At 38.9% G+C, this 15112-nt stretch overlaps 1 protein-coding gene and 1 pseudogene across 2 annotated transcripts in view; one reads left to right on the top strand and one right to left on the bottom strand.

Annotated features, from left to right (window-relative positions):
• SGMS1 (sphingomyelin synthase 1) overlaps nucleotides 1-15112 on the top strand; it is a 266110-nt gene that overhangs the window by 63128 nt on the left and 187870 nt on the right. The gene's annotated exons all lie outside the window — the stretch shown is intronic.
• On the bottom strand, nucleotides 5066-5680 carry LOC105293118 (annotated as a pseudogene).

Consider the following 15112-nt stretch of genomic DNA (forward strand, 5'->3'; position numbering starts at 1 on the left):
GAGAGTTATTGAATAACATATTCCTTTTTAAGGAGTTGCACAATGTACAATGAATGCTTTGGAAATTTCTATGACAAAGAAAGCTGTTTAACTTAGTTCAACCCAGAATTCTTCATATTTAGTTGATTTTAAAACACTTATTTTAAAGGCTACACCTATTAACATGTCACGAGGTACTTAGAACTTGCTTTAGGATGTACTAATTCAGTTACTTATTACCTCTTAGTCTTTTGAGGGCACAGAGTATGTCTTAACTGACTTTGTGTTACTTAAACATACTTGAAATTGATTGGAAAGAGCAAATCCAAGACAAATATACAAAATAAATGATAATATATGATGATTTTTAACATTTTAGCTCATGTGCCAGATAAATTAGAGGGATCCAGATATGTTATGAGTTATGATAAGGGAGAGATTATTCTGATGTGCAATGATCTGAAGACATTTCACAGAGGAGGTGCCCTAACTCCTCTAAGTGAAAAGAAAGCGAGCATATCCACGTGGGAGCAAATAACTTAGCGAAAGGCAGAGGGGCTCCTCTGGAGTGAGGTTCAGGGATACTGTGGATTATGCCTCGGATGTCAGTCTAAGGAGTTTGAACTTATTTCTCTAGGCCAGGGGTTGATATACTATGCATGGCCTGTGGGCCAAATCCAGTCCTTGGTCTGTTTTTATAAATAGTTTTATTAGAACACAGCCACATCCATTTATTTACATATGACACATGGCAGGTTTAGTGCTATAATGGCAGAGTAGAGTAGGCTTGCAGGGCTTAAAATTATACTGTTTGGGCCTATACAGAAAAAGTATGCCAACTCTGATGTAGGTAAGGGGAGCTATTGAATGGTTTTAATCAGGAAGGTGTTATCCTCAGATTTGTGTCTTAGAAAAGTTACTTTGGCAACTGTATGGAGGATGGACCGGAGAATACAAAGACGAGAGGGCGGTGGCTGAGGAAATGGGAGAAGAGGAAACAGAGATATTTTAGACGACAGCCTGGGTGTGGAGCAGTGGAGATAGGAGAGCCAAGGATAATGTTTAATTTTAAATAAATTTAAGAATAGTTTTAGATTTAGAGAAAAGTTACGAAGATAGTACAGAGACTTCCTATTTCCCAGTTTCCCCTATGTTAACATCTTATGTCAGTGTGGTACATTTATTATAGCTAATGATCTAATATTGATACATTATTATTAACTAAAGCCATATTTTATTCAGATTTCCTTAGTTTTTTCCCTAATACCCCTTATCTGTTTCAGGATCCCATCCAGAATGCCACACACATCTAGTTGTCGTGTCTCCTTAGACTGCTAGACTATGGCAGTTTATCAGACATTACTTCTTTTTGATGACCTAGATGGTTTTGAGGAGTCTTTGTCAGGTAGTCTGTAGAATGTCCCTCAATTGGGATTTGTCTGATGTATTTTTCATGAGTAGATTGGGGTTATGGGTTTTTATGAGGAAGACCTCAGAAATGAACTGCCATTTTCATCATATCCACAGTACACAGTGTCAACATGCCTTATTGCTATTGATACTGACCTTAATCACCTTGCTGAGATTGTGTTTGTCAAGTTTCTTCACTGTAAAGTTATTTTTTTTCTCTTTCCATACTCTCTGGAAGGAAGTCGCTGTACAGCGCACACATAAGGAGTAGGGATTTATACACCCCCTTGAGGGTAGAGTATGCACATAAGTTATTTTGAGTTCTTCTGCACAGTTTTGTATATTTTCATTCATTTAATTAAATCAGATCATAATGTAAGGTTTTAATGTATGTTTTGGGTTTTAATCTAATACCACATTATTTATTTTGTTGCTCAAATTGTTCTAGCTTTGGCCATTGGTAGCTCTCTCAGTTGGCTCCCGTGCCCTTTGACATGCTCCCATTATTGTGTTTGTGTGTGCATGCGTGTGCACACACATGTGTATTTTAGTACTTTTCTGGCCCTGCAGGATAGTTTAGGCTCATCTTGTATATTTCCTGCTCCAGCTATAGAATTAGCTAATTCTCCACGGAGCCACGGCCAAGGATAATTTTGAAATTTCTGGCTTAGCCAGGGCTGCCTGCACTTTTCCTTCACAAACTCCTACTGCTTGGATGAAGAAGGGAAAAGGGACAGGATCTTGGGAAATGGGTGTCCATTTAGGGGTTCGACAGAAGTGAAAGTTGTCAAAGGAGGCTGAGGAGGAGGGGTGAGAGAAGCAGGTGGCCAGCTGGAGTGGTACAGTATTATGGCCTCCCAGGTTGGTGAGCATTTCAGATGGAGATTGGTCAGTGTGCCTTTGTAAGTCCAGGAGAACAGTGTTCAGGTTACACGGTATGAGTCTGGCTGGAGTGGAAGGTTGGGAAGGAAGGGCAGTAGGAGGTAAGATTGGGGCCAGATGTGTTGGCTTTGAAAACCAGGCCACGTCTTTCTGACTATGTGTTTGGCAGGCAGGAGAGATATAAAAGCTGATAACAGCAGTGCTTTAGGATAATTTGTTTGTCAGCTACACACAGATTAGACAGGGGCATCAGAACTTGTTGCTTCACTGGTGCCTTGAGGAATAGTGAAGAAAGGTGGGACCTGCAAGGGACCATTATTAGCTCACCAAAGATTTTTGCAAATACTAGGTTTTTTCATAATCAAGGAAACAAAATAGAGAGGAATTAGTGATTAAGCAACTCGTTTGCTTATAAACAATAAACTTAATTAAAAAACTAGGTCTTAAAAGATCTATGCTGCCTTGTAATTAGTAATATGTATAGAGTCTCTCCTTGGAGTCAGAGGTGAGCTTGAGCTCTGCTCAGCTGGAATGTCACACATCCAAGTTAATGGAATATGAATTTTTTATTTGGTTTGCATAGGCTGTCCCCAGTCAATTTAAAATTTATTTCCTGTTGTACTTCCTGCTCTATCCTCTTTCAGTGGTGGTTTTATTTTAAAGTTGTGGTGCTTCTGAGAAAGTTGATGGCAGAGAGACTCTCCCTGAACTAAGGTTGTATGGAGAAAATAATCCTGGGAATACTGCCTTGCTTTTCATTAGTTGCTGGCATTTTAAACTTGTCATTTCTTTTGCATATAATTAGGAGATACATACTGCTCTATTTTAATCTACACTCTTATAAAAAGGGAAGCATATTTGCCAAATTAGTAGTATGACCTGCACTTTTAAAAAATCGCCCTTTTACTCTTGAAACTTTTTGAGACACAAATCACTGATTCCAAAGTAGAGTCCTATTTTATTATTTAACTTAGCCAGCCTCGAATGTTGTGATTTGTGTATTTGGTTCAGTAGAAACAGTGAATAACCCTCCTGTGCCTTGTTTCCACTTCAGTCTTCTTTAAGTAAATGAATTAACATTAAACCAGAATGTCCTCATCTCTGTGTCCACTGGCACTTTCCTGTCAACAGAAGCCTCTGTTGGGCTCATTTCTGAGTAGCGATATCCACTTTAGGGTGGAAACATTTCATTAAAGAGAAATTCCAAGCTATTTTTTATCTATAAAATGAGGATGGAAATACCTACCTCATGGGGTTCTTAGTTGGTATAAGGAATGAAAAGAAAGTGTTGTGTGTTCTATGCAGAACTTAACGGAAATCATTCAGCTCCTTCCACATTATCCAACCAACAGAATCACTGACCAGGGGACTCACCAACACTTCTTTCTGAAACCCGGAAGGAAAAGCACTATTTTTAAAAGCACTATTGAGAGTGGTCACTTTGTGTTCCTCTAATGCTAGGAATTTCAGGTGTGTCAGGGGCAGAGTGGCCCTGTGAGTCCCTTTAATAATACAAAGCTTCTCCTATTGAGGCAGGCTACTGATGTTCTACACGTGCTTCAGTGCATTTGCTGCCTTGTCATCCTCAAAGCTAGCCACGTCCCCTTTTCTTGATTTCATTGATCTTGCACGCATGCTGCCATTTTCTCCTGAGAGTGACGACAGCCGCCAGGGCTAAGTTCATTCCAGTTCTCTTTTTCCTCTCTTTCAGACAGAAACTGAATGATTTAATCCAATTATTTACCAGCTACAAATCGAAGATGAAAGTAGTTTCAATGGATTGAACATGTCCATGAAATAAACGGTACACGTTTCTTGTTTCTTTTGGAAGCAAATGAAAAGGGGTTTTCGTAGCAAGTCCTGATCCCTGGGGTTCCTGGCATGTTTGGACTAAGCTTAGAGAACAAGATGCGGTGTTCTGCCAGCCCTCCTAAGCATCGGCCTGGCCCCTGTGTGTAGTTTCTGTTTTTCCCTGTTTATTTCACATCTTTGAAGCATTTCACCCTCTAAAACTGCAAGGTGACATTTTAGTTCATTGTTGCACAAGGATCTATTTCAGTTTTACTTCTCTTGGACTTTGCTGTTAGACCTGATACATTGTCTGTCTTAGCTTTTCTGCAAAAGCTTTTCATTTAAATTTTCTTTAAGGAAAATACTGAATGTGAGCAGAAAGTAAACTACTTGCAGCTGAAAAATCTATCTTAGAGATGGAAACACATGCAAATGAAGTGAAGAAGGCCCTTAAACTTGCTTTCCTTCACTATAGCAAGATTGTGTCATGGTTAATAGAGCAGTTAGATATATAGATGTAGAATTACCTTGTTTAGAGCTCTGGCTTCCTGTGTTCCTGATGGTGTTTGCAAGAGTAGGCTCTGGTTCATCTTCTCTGTGCTTTGCTGTGTGACCTGGGCACTTCACCTTTCTGTGCTTCAATTTCCTCACCTGTGAAATGGAGGCAATAAAAGTATCTCAGAGTTGTTGCAAGGATTAATGGGTTAATTGGTAAAGCCCTTCGAACACCTCTGACATTGAGTAACTGTTACCTGGTATTGTTATTATTATATTCCTACAAGTTATGTCAGCATATGTAATAAGTACAGCAGACATTTGAGAAATAAATGTATAAGAACCTATACATCTAGTACATAGAGTATTTTCTTCCTCAGAATGGTCTCTCATGGAAAATAAGTACTGACTTTGGTAGATTGCCCCTACAGGCTGTTTTGGGGATGCCTCCCCTGGGGTTGCCTTTGAAGGCTTTGTAGCTATATTCTTTTTTTTTTTTTCTTTTAAACAATACAGAGGTCTTTTATTTTTTACACTTCTCATGCCATGAATTCATAGGGAATGGGTTCCCGCAGCTTAGGCTCCTTTCCATTGGTTCTCATAGAGTGTGCTTCTCTTGGGGGAGCAGGCTGGTGCTTCAGTTGAACCCAGATACCTTTCTCTTTGGCTTCCTTTTTCTTTTTGATCATTTTTCTTCACACGTTTCAGGAAGCATTCTCCGCTCTTACAATGCTTAATATGCTCAATACGTGCATTAATTCTCTTGGCAAGAATCTTGCCATTAACGTGTTTATTTACAACAATGCCAACCTCATGCTGGGTAACGTTGTAGACTTCCAGTTTTGCTATTTTGCTGTGGCAGCATTTGAGGGACATTCCTTTTTGAACAGTGCCCATTCTCTTGATGTCTACTTTTTTTTTTTTTGGTAGACATCAACCAGGGGATATCACCTTTCTTGCAGATTCGCATGTATGTGGCCAAAGGAACAATTCCATGTTTTCTGAAAGGCCTGGAGAACATAAAGCAGGTGCCTCTCCTCTTTCTCTTTGTGTTGGTCATTTTGGAGAATTACTGGAAGATGGCCATTCCGGCCAAGAGGAAGCATAACTGCATTCTTTAAATGGCTCCTGTAGTGTCTGATTTTCTGTTGCTTGAGTGAATGAAGCTTTTTTATTTTTTTAAATAAAAAGCTAAAAGACATTTGGAATTAAGTCAAGTAAAAAATGTTTTGGTTTAAAAACTACCCGTAAAGTTTACTTGCAAGCATGATCATCAGGCCAAAGTGAGCCGAGTTTTAGGTTTCAACATGCAGACTATTTTGGGTCTTTGCCTTTTGGGACTCAGTAGTTCCTGTCTACGTCCTGCTGAAGCAGCTGTTCCATGCCTGGTTATTTTGTCCTCAAAACCCAGTTATCTACCCTGCATCCTCTATACATGGGATATCAGTCACACTTTGTTTCAGGGGTTCACTTGAATGAATGCAGGTCACAAGCCCTACAGAAACTCCTTTCCCTTCAGTCTTGTTTTCTGCTTTACTTGCAGAATAAACCCTTTTGTTCTAATGGTTAATACTTTTTTACAACTAGATATAACACATATGTCTACTCACCTTGGCTTTGTAAACTAACTTGACCGAGGGCCAGCCCAGGTCTGCTGTGCAGATGTGCCGAAGTGCATTGCCTCCCGTCCCTGCTGCCCTCTTCCCCTCCCACGATTCCAAGTGATGTGAAAATCAGCCTGAGACTTTAGCGTCACTCATAAGTCAGGTTGCCAGCCTTGCTACAGAGTAAATTTTTCCAGCTGAGTAAACTGTAATGAAAATCTAAGTTTGTCTTGAAATGTTCACTGCTCTGCAGAAAGTTGACACTTGGTCTCCAAGATAGTTTGGGTACTAACATTATTCCCCTGTGCTGTCTGAATGTGGCAGATCAGATGTGGGTATCTGATGTCGCTTGTTAAAATTGACCTGACAGTGATCATGTAGGCACTGTGTGAGGGAAGTGGTGCCAAGTCTAAACAGTGATGACATGCTGTTAGTCTGAAAAATAGGTAATTTGCCTGTTAAAAACAATAAAAGCTGGGAGATTAGGAAAAAACTTTTTTTTTTTGCTGTTGTCATTATGTTTCAGTAACCAAAAAACTGCATCAATTGTTGCTGAAAAATAAAAAACAATAAAGAAAAATTGGGACTTTCTGAGTAATATCTATCATTGTGACATATGTATAATTTATAGATAAACGTATAGCTTTTAATATTTTATATGTATATAACATACATATAATATATAATTTCATACATTTTATATATTACATATGTATAGCTTTTCTATTTTATCACGAGGTTTTCTTTATGACTCTTTGCTTTTACTTTGACCCATGTTACTTATAAATTCTCACTCTCTTGACTTTTTTTTTATAGACAGGTATGCATATGCATATTTTCTGCTCTAAGCCCAGATTGGTGGTACTTTATCTCAATCTTTTAAGTTTTTCATAATTTTTTCTTAAATAAATATCCAAGAATTAAATGAATGGCAGCACTTCAGAACAGTGATTTGTAAATAAATACATATCTGTGTCAGATCTTTTTGAATTTTTAAAAATAATTTTAAGAAGATAATAAGCCTACTTCCGACATTTTTAGACACATAGAACCAGGGAAATTTTGTTTACATCCTTCTTTTGTATGCCATACAAGTCTTTGAAGAATGAAAAGTAGAAGTCATAGGGTGAGGTTACTTTCTGTTTTCTTTCCCACAAGGTCTAATTTGATTGCTGGAACTTCAAAGTTGTGCTTTGGGAGTGTAATGTTAGTGGTGGTGGCCTTGGGAAAATTTTAAGAAGAAAAACGAACAGTTTTCTCCAGGGTGATTTGAAGCAAAGGTGTGGGTCATACAGCCCCTTCCATCTCCAGCACCTTGAGCTTTTCCTATTAAAACCTGTTGGCAGGAAAGAATCAGAGACTTTTCTTGAAGTGAAATAACTGCCAGTTTGGGTGCCTTCTTCTTTGGAGACGTGTATTTCATCAGAAAAGAAAATGTCAGCTCCAGGAATCAAAGTTCTTTTTTTAGGTGGATAAGTTTGCAGTTTGGTTTTTCTAGTCATGACTTTTGGAGGCTCCACCTTGGTTCTCTTGATCGAATTTGAACCCCACCCGCACAGTCTCCCAGAGTGGGTAGCTTAGCCCTCGGTCAGCATCTTTATATCAGAGTTTTCAGTGAACTTGGCCTCATCTCCTGGTCTTATGTCCAAATAGGGCAACTTACAATAGCCCTGGGCATTTAAAGTATGACAGCTGGCATAGCAAGCCAAGCTAGGTAATCCTCATTCGCAAAGCCAGGGACATTCAGGGAGGGGCACGAGAACATTATAGAGGCAGAACTCTGAATGGTAAAATTTAAGTAAGATATTAAATCTCTAAAGAAAGGTGAAATTATGTTGGCGTGCCATACTTAACAAGGCAGGAAAGTGCAAAATCTTTACATAATTTTCAATAGCGAGAATTTTCTAGTTGCTTGAATTAAGTTGTTATGAGAGGTAAAAAATTGCAGTAAGTGCTGTAATTTAGAAAATCAGAGACTCATATGATAATGTCTCTGCTGGAGTAAGTCTTTATAGGTGTAGCGGCATAACTATAACAAAGTTTCGCTAGATTGGAAAGCAGAAGATATAGGAATAACATTTTTGGTCTTATTGTCTGTGCCTGCAGTCCTCAGATTTTCAAATCTTAAACCTTTCTTACTGTCTCCAACCCTAGTTGGTCCAGCTGCCCTGTGGAATTTCTATTTGAATGTGTCCTAAGCACTTTCATCAGCGCTACATCTTGTTCTCCCTTTCTTTCATCCCCTACATGCTTTCTCAAACCAAGTCACTGTAGATTCTACCTCTAAAAAGTATCTCAAATCCACCCACTTCTCCCTATCTCATTGCCAATCTGCCGGTATGGCCATTCGAGTGACTTCAGTCATTTTCTATGTTCACTGTGACTCCTTATGAAATGAAAATCTGGTAATTCACACTTGCTTCCCTCAACAAAACAAAACAAAACAAAACAAAACAAAAACCCCCAAAATAACAAACTGACATCACCCAGCTTTTTCATACCATCCCATTATCTTAAATTGAAATCATAATCTCACGTCAAAGTCCCATGGCTATTGCCTGCCCATCTCCAGCCCTCCTTAGGCTCCCTCTAACTATCTGTGATTCAGCCTTGAAGGCTTGGTTTCCTGTTTCTCAGAAATAACATTCACTTTCACTTTCCTCTCTCCTTGTTAAAAGTTTGTTAACTTCTATTTTCTCAATTCTCCCTTTAAGTGCCTTTCTGTCGAGTAAAGCCTTAGGTTAGACACCACCTTATTGCGTCACGGCTGTCTCATTAGTGGTATATACTTTATTTATTATCCCTAATACCTGGCATAGTGTATGACATATAGTAGACATGACGTATTTTTTGAGGGAAGGAATGAAAGTAGTGGTATTTATAAATATTTTAAATGCCGTTGAATATTTTGGGAGGTGGCATGTCTAGTATGAGTGCGTAGACACCACCGCTTTTCTTACCTGTGCTTGTGGCAGGCATTGCTAATCTGTCTCCACTCCCCTCCACTGGGCTAGCTTTCTTAGGGTTGCAGTCTAAGCAGCTATTTCTAGTCTACTGGTCTATCTGAGTTGGCAAGTGACAGGAAACTCATTTGCCATTTCTAATCTAGCAGAGCTTTAGATATGTCAGGTCAACTCTTTATGCCTTAGTTTGCACACCAGTCAGATGCTGCAAGTAATCAGATGGTACGAGAAAATATTCTCTCATAAGGATAAAGTAGGAAATATTGAAAAATTAGTAAAGATTATCCAAATATAAGATTGTATAGTTACACCGAATGTGTTTTGATATAATAAATACTCATCTTATGATCAGCTACTCTCATATGGAGACTAAACTGTAACATCTTTATACACACAAATATAAATTTTAATTACAGCCTTACCATATCTATACATGAGCCTTACGAGGACTCTATTTTTCTTTCAGAATTAAGTTAACCTCTTGTTTTTGTATTTACTGGATGTTTAGTTTTTATTTTGCTAGCGAAGAATACATTTCAAGTAGGTAAAATGTCAAGAAGATGCTAGTTTTTTATTTAGTTTACTGTCATTCTGCGGCAGTTTTTCACAAAGTGTACCCATGTATTACCTGTATCAGAAACACGTGAAGGTGGTTAAATTGCAGGTTCTTGTCCCCGCAACTTACTGAATCAGACTTCTTGAGGCCTGGAAATCTGCATTTTAAATAAGCTCTTTGCATTTTGAATAAGCTCTAGAAGCTTGAGAACCACTCCCATAAAATACCTAGTATCTTGTGCGTCATTGTAAATTCTGATTTATAAAAGATGACTCATTCACTGACCTTTTCAGTCTCACCTGGGCATAACAACATCAGAACATATACCAATGCCAATGCTGTACAATGAAAGGCAGAGATGTTGATTGTGGCTTAGGTTGAAAAGAGTCAGTGACCTTATTCACCCAGAGCACAGAAGATCAACAAGGGGCATTGTTCACAGAAGCTTAAACACACTGGTCCTCTGGGAACGATGGCCCTTTGACCACAGCTGACGTGGGCGGAAGGAACCAGGCAAGGTTCTGGTCTCCTCAGTGCCAAGTGAGGGCCAGTCCTGCAGTGAAGGGGTGGTGCTTCTGGTTTAATTCTCTTGAGCAGCTCAGCAGGGCTGGGCTGGCAGTGCCCTTCTCCTTCACCAAGACACTCACTGTTTTCCAGCCCTTTCTGGATACCCAGGATGCAAGGAGAAAACGTGTTCTGAACAGGAAGGCAGAAATGACAGCATTTTTAAAAGTTGGCATTGCCAAATGTGTAGGATGTGCTTTACTTGCATTAGCTTGTGTAATCAGCTTAAAGCGGGAAATCCAGGATGTCTATGATAACATTTTACAACAAATTTTAACCCTGGACTGGACTCCTGAGAGAGGTTACAGGTCTCCATCTCTTGTTTACATCAAAGCTTGCTCTGTGCCGTCAGCCTTCTTTGATCTCCTTTGATCCTTTAGGGTACTTACGGCTTGCACTGCACAATTCCATATTCAGATTAATATTTTTTTCTGTTATTTCCTGAATGTTTATTCCATCTCACCAAATAGAAACAGGGATGGTGTTGCACTCACCTACTACCGACCCTTGCCCTGTTGTTTAGAAATCTGTGGGGGCATTTGTGGTTGTCATGATGGTGAGGGCTATGTATGTTAACATTTAACATCCTGAGGCTATGGGGTAGTAAATGCCCATCAGTCCTTGGGACAGTCCCACCTAACAAAGACTTACCTTGTCCAGAATGCTAATGGCACCCCCTTGAAAAACACTGGGCCTCTTTGTGTTTGTCTGCAACTTGTCCATTGCTTTCTTGAGAATAGTCCCAGCATATATATTTAAAATATATTGAATCTGTTTGGCTTAATAGATATCGCATGAGCTTAATTATGTACTGGGGAAATAAACAAGTAATTGAAACCATCTTCCTGGGTGGCAGTTGTGCTCTGACAGTGAAGCTATCGCTCTTCTTGGATTTGTCTTTGCAGCTTCACCCTTCCTGATGCTATGATGTAGACGAGACTTATGACCAGAAAGTAATCCTGAGCTGCTGCCGCTGTTTAACTCAGGAAATACTCTGATTTTAACAAACACTGCTGCATGTTACCCCACTGACACCTTGGTCTCACAAAGATAAACAGGGAGATGCTAAGTAAATTAAATGTTACATCATGAGAGGGGTGGGGGCAGAGAACCCAATGTTTTATCACTGACATCATCCCAGGTGAGCCTTTTCATGAGAATAGTGTCCCACACAATATATCCTGAGAAATGCTGCGCGTCAACATCCTTAACAGTGAGAGGGCTTGAGATTTTCAGGCACTTGTTCTGAGCTCTCAAACTTTCTGAAATTACTTTGCCTGTGGTTTAGAAAGTTACTGTGATGAGAAAAGAAGATTCGAACTATGTATTAGATAAGGTCAGTACAGGGTCCTGGAATATTTGGTGGTTCATATCAGTTATTCAGTTAGAGATCACAGAAATGACAGGTGGATAAAAATTTAAGACCACAGAAGGACGAACAGACAGGAGGACTTCAGATCTTATTTTAAAGGACTCAGAGGTTATGCTAAGCCAGATAGCTTATTGAACTAAGGATGTCCAGTAGACTAGAATTTGTGTATCTTGAAAACCAGAAAATAATCAGACTAACAGTAAAGGCGACAGGAACAGACTGGGAAAATTCAGCCAACTGGAGGTTGAGAGAAATGCAAACGGAAATGATTCAGAGGGCTGTTTTCCCTGCAAGGCCTCCTGTGATTGAGGAACAATGTGTCGATCCTTTGACTCGGTGAGCTTACTTCTAGGAGTAATTTTGAATAAATGATAAGAGCTTTGTTCAGAAATTCAGCTCTGAGAATGCTTATTGAGCATTGTTTGAAACTAAACATTGGAGGCATAAACATTGGAAGATGGTTGTGGGGATGGGGAGTACGACATAGGGAATGTAATCAGTGATATTGTAATGGCCATGTTTAGAGCCAGATGGGTGATAGAGTAATTGGAGAGGATCATTTCATAAACTACATAAATGTCTAACCAATGTACTGTATACCTGAAACTAATAATAAAAAAATAAATATGGGAAGCAACCCAGATGGCCCCCCATTGTGTAACCATGACAGAGATGTTGATATTGACATGGGACAAAATGGATGAAAAATAGGCTATAATAGAATGTATAAAGTTAACATTTTAATAAAGAAACTATGTAATATGGGGGAAAAAACCTGGAAAGGCATCAATCAAGATATTCTCATGGATTATCTTTATGTGGTAGAATTCGAAGTACCTGGAATTTTTTCTTAGGGCTTTAACACTGATAATGTTTAATATAAAACATATATAATTAGTTTTGTAATTAAAACAAAGTTTAACACAGTGCTTAACAACATGATCTAATGTGGTAAAAGGTGCTCATCAACTTTTTATCCAAATATTTCAATATTTAATCATTTTTAAATCCAAATATTCCTGGTAGTTTGAAGGAGCTGTTAGTTAATCTATTAGCACAGAGGAAATGAGGGTTCTGGTTACAAGGAATAAATGTAGGTGGGGTGGGGGAGTGCTGAGTCAATTAATGGGTGGAAAGGGTCTCAATATAGTTAAGAGAAAAGGATGAAAACTAAATCTAATACATTACTACTAAGAACATGCTTTGAAATTCTGCCTGGGAAATTTCCTACTGAAACATTACACACTCATGTCTCTTGAGTGCTTAATGGACAGCTGCTAAGCTTGGGCTTGGTTCCCTTTTCCAAAAGTGGCTGAATCAGAGCTGTAAATGCATGTGAAGTGCTAGAGCTGACTTTCAGAAGAGTCAGATTTCCAGGGGAAGACCCCGTGGATGGTAGGCTTGTAATTCTCCAAGATGAGGCCACAGGGCTGTATCAATGAATCAGCTCATTAAGAATTTAGGTTTCATTTTAAGAAATACTTTGCAACAGTGTTTCTCAGAATATACTCTATGGGAAACTATTCTTACGAGAAAGCTCATGGGGAAAACAAAAAGGCAGTGGAGGGGGATGGGGCGGGGAGGAGAATAAGTTTATAAAAGGAAATAGATCAGCATGTCTACCAGCCCCTATGCCGCCAGTCACATCTCACATTTGGTATATTAAAGCTCCAGAAGTTTCTTAGTAATGAATAGGAACCACTTGGAATACAAGGTGAAGGGAATTTATAATGTTAAACAGTTATACAAAGTGAGGCACTTTCTCCAAACAAATAGAAGAGCTCGTTACTATTAAGAAAAATAAAAACTGAGAAAAGAGACCTTGGGCACAAATAAGTAGGCTGTACATGTTCCTTTCAAAATATGAAATAAAACATGAGGATCCTTTAGGACTGCTCCTCCCCTTCTGGTTAGGTGGTGGTAATGGAGTCTTCAGTTATAAGTGACAGAGCAGTCCATAGGTGAGGGAGCTGACGTGTAAACTGCCTGCTGCAGCCAGATGAAACGACAGCTTTCTCAGTAGTGAAACAGTTGTTGACATTTCTGAAAACCTTTTATTTCGGTTATTTCTGAAAAGACCACATTCAAATGGTTTTTCCTAGAAGGTCTTGTTTTGGGGACCAACCTCTCTGTGACACATTCCCATCCAATGTATGTTTTTAGTCATCTTATTTAGTACTTTTAAACTTCAATACACAAAAGGTATTCATTTCTACATTATCGGTTCCTCCCTGAATACTTTCCCTGAGGTACACTTTCATATTATGCGAAAAAAGATGTGAAAAAAGATGGCTGTTTCTCAGTACTTAAAGGGAAAAACACTTTATGTTCTTCCTTTGAGCAGAATTAGGTGGCCTGCCCCATTTCCCTTTTTGCTATCAGAACTTTAGAAATCATTTCATGTTCAAGCACGCCAACAGCATACCTGGTGTATGGGAAGTCAACTTCTCTATTCATTTCATGACTTTATATTGGTGACTTCTTCAAGTGCATGTGTCTTTTACTGCATGTTGCCGTTGCCTTAAATCTCTCTCAAAGATGGATAGCCCTTAAATAATTTAATAAAATAAACTGCTAGTGATGGTGTCATGATTTTAGATAAACCATTCATTGGCTTGTATCTTCAAGGTTTTTGGACAGAATATTACATACAATTTTAATCAGCTATAAAGAAGGCCAGGGCTTTTGGATAAAATACTAGGACCAAAAAGTTCTGATACAGCTTAAACACTCAAGGTGAGCGTGTGTGTGTTTCAGCAGCCAGTATTACAGTGTGCCTGATCATTAATGGAAGAACTTATTTAACTAGCATTCATTAAAGCAATGCGTAGTTTTTCATGGATATAGATGGACTGTGCTGCTTTTTTGCTTTAAAGAAAATAATGAGGATTGGACAAGAAAATTGCAAAGGTCCTTTTTCACAATGTGGGATTGAAATGTGCAGCAAGGTTAGTCATTCCCTCCTCTGTACCCTCCCGCACTTGGTTCTACTTTGCCGAAAACATTATTTGTGTGGCATCGTAATTATTTGTTTACGGCCTGTGTCTCTATTAAACTGTAGTTGGCCCAGCCTTGTTCTTTGTGTCAGCCGTATCTAACACAATGCTAGCAGTGAGGGTTTTTTTTTGCATATATGATTCATATTTCTGAAATAGCAGATTAGGAGGCATATTTTAGGCCAATAAGTATTTCAAAATATTGGCAAATATTTTGAATAGTCAAAAGGGGTTGGGAGACATTCTTCGCCCCCAAAGCATAATATGTGTTCATTCCAAAAACTGAATAGTCAAAAGGGGCTGGGAGGCATTTTTCGCCCCCAAAGTGTAATATGTGTTAATTCCTGTATATATATATATTCTCCCGTAATCTCACATTTCTCTATTAGGTTCCAGAGAGCATTTTGGTGCTGAGGGCTGCTGGAATGGGATAAGTAATATTTCCTCAGGCAGCTCTTCACACATTTCTCCTCTGCATTTCTATATTGTGCCTAGTGTGA

Source organism: Pteropus vampyrus, unplaced genomic scaffold (genome assembly GCF_000151845.1).
Source record: "Pteropus vampyrus isolate Shadow unplaced genomic scaffold, Pvam_2.0 Scaffold68, whole genome shotgun sequence".
Classification (NCBI taxonomy): domain Eukaryota; kingdom Metazoa; phylum Chordata; class Mammalia; order Chiroptera; family Pteropodidae; genus Pteropus; species Pteropus vampyrus.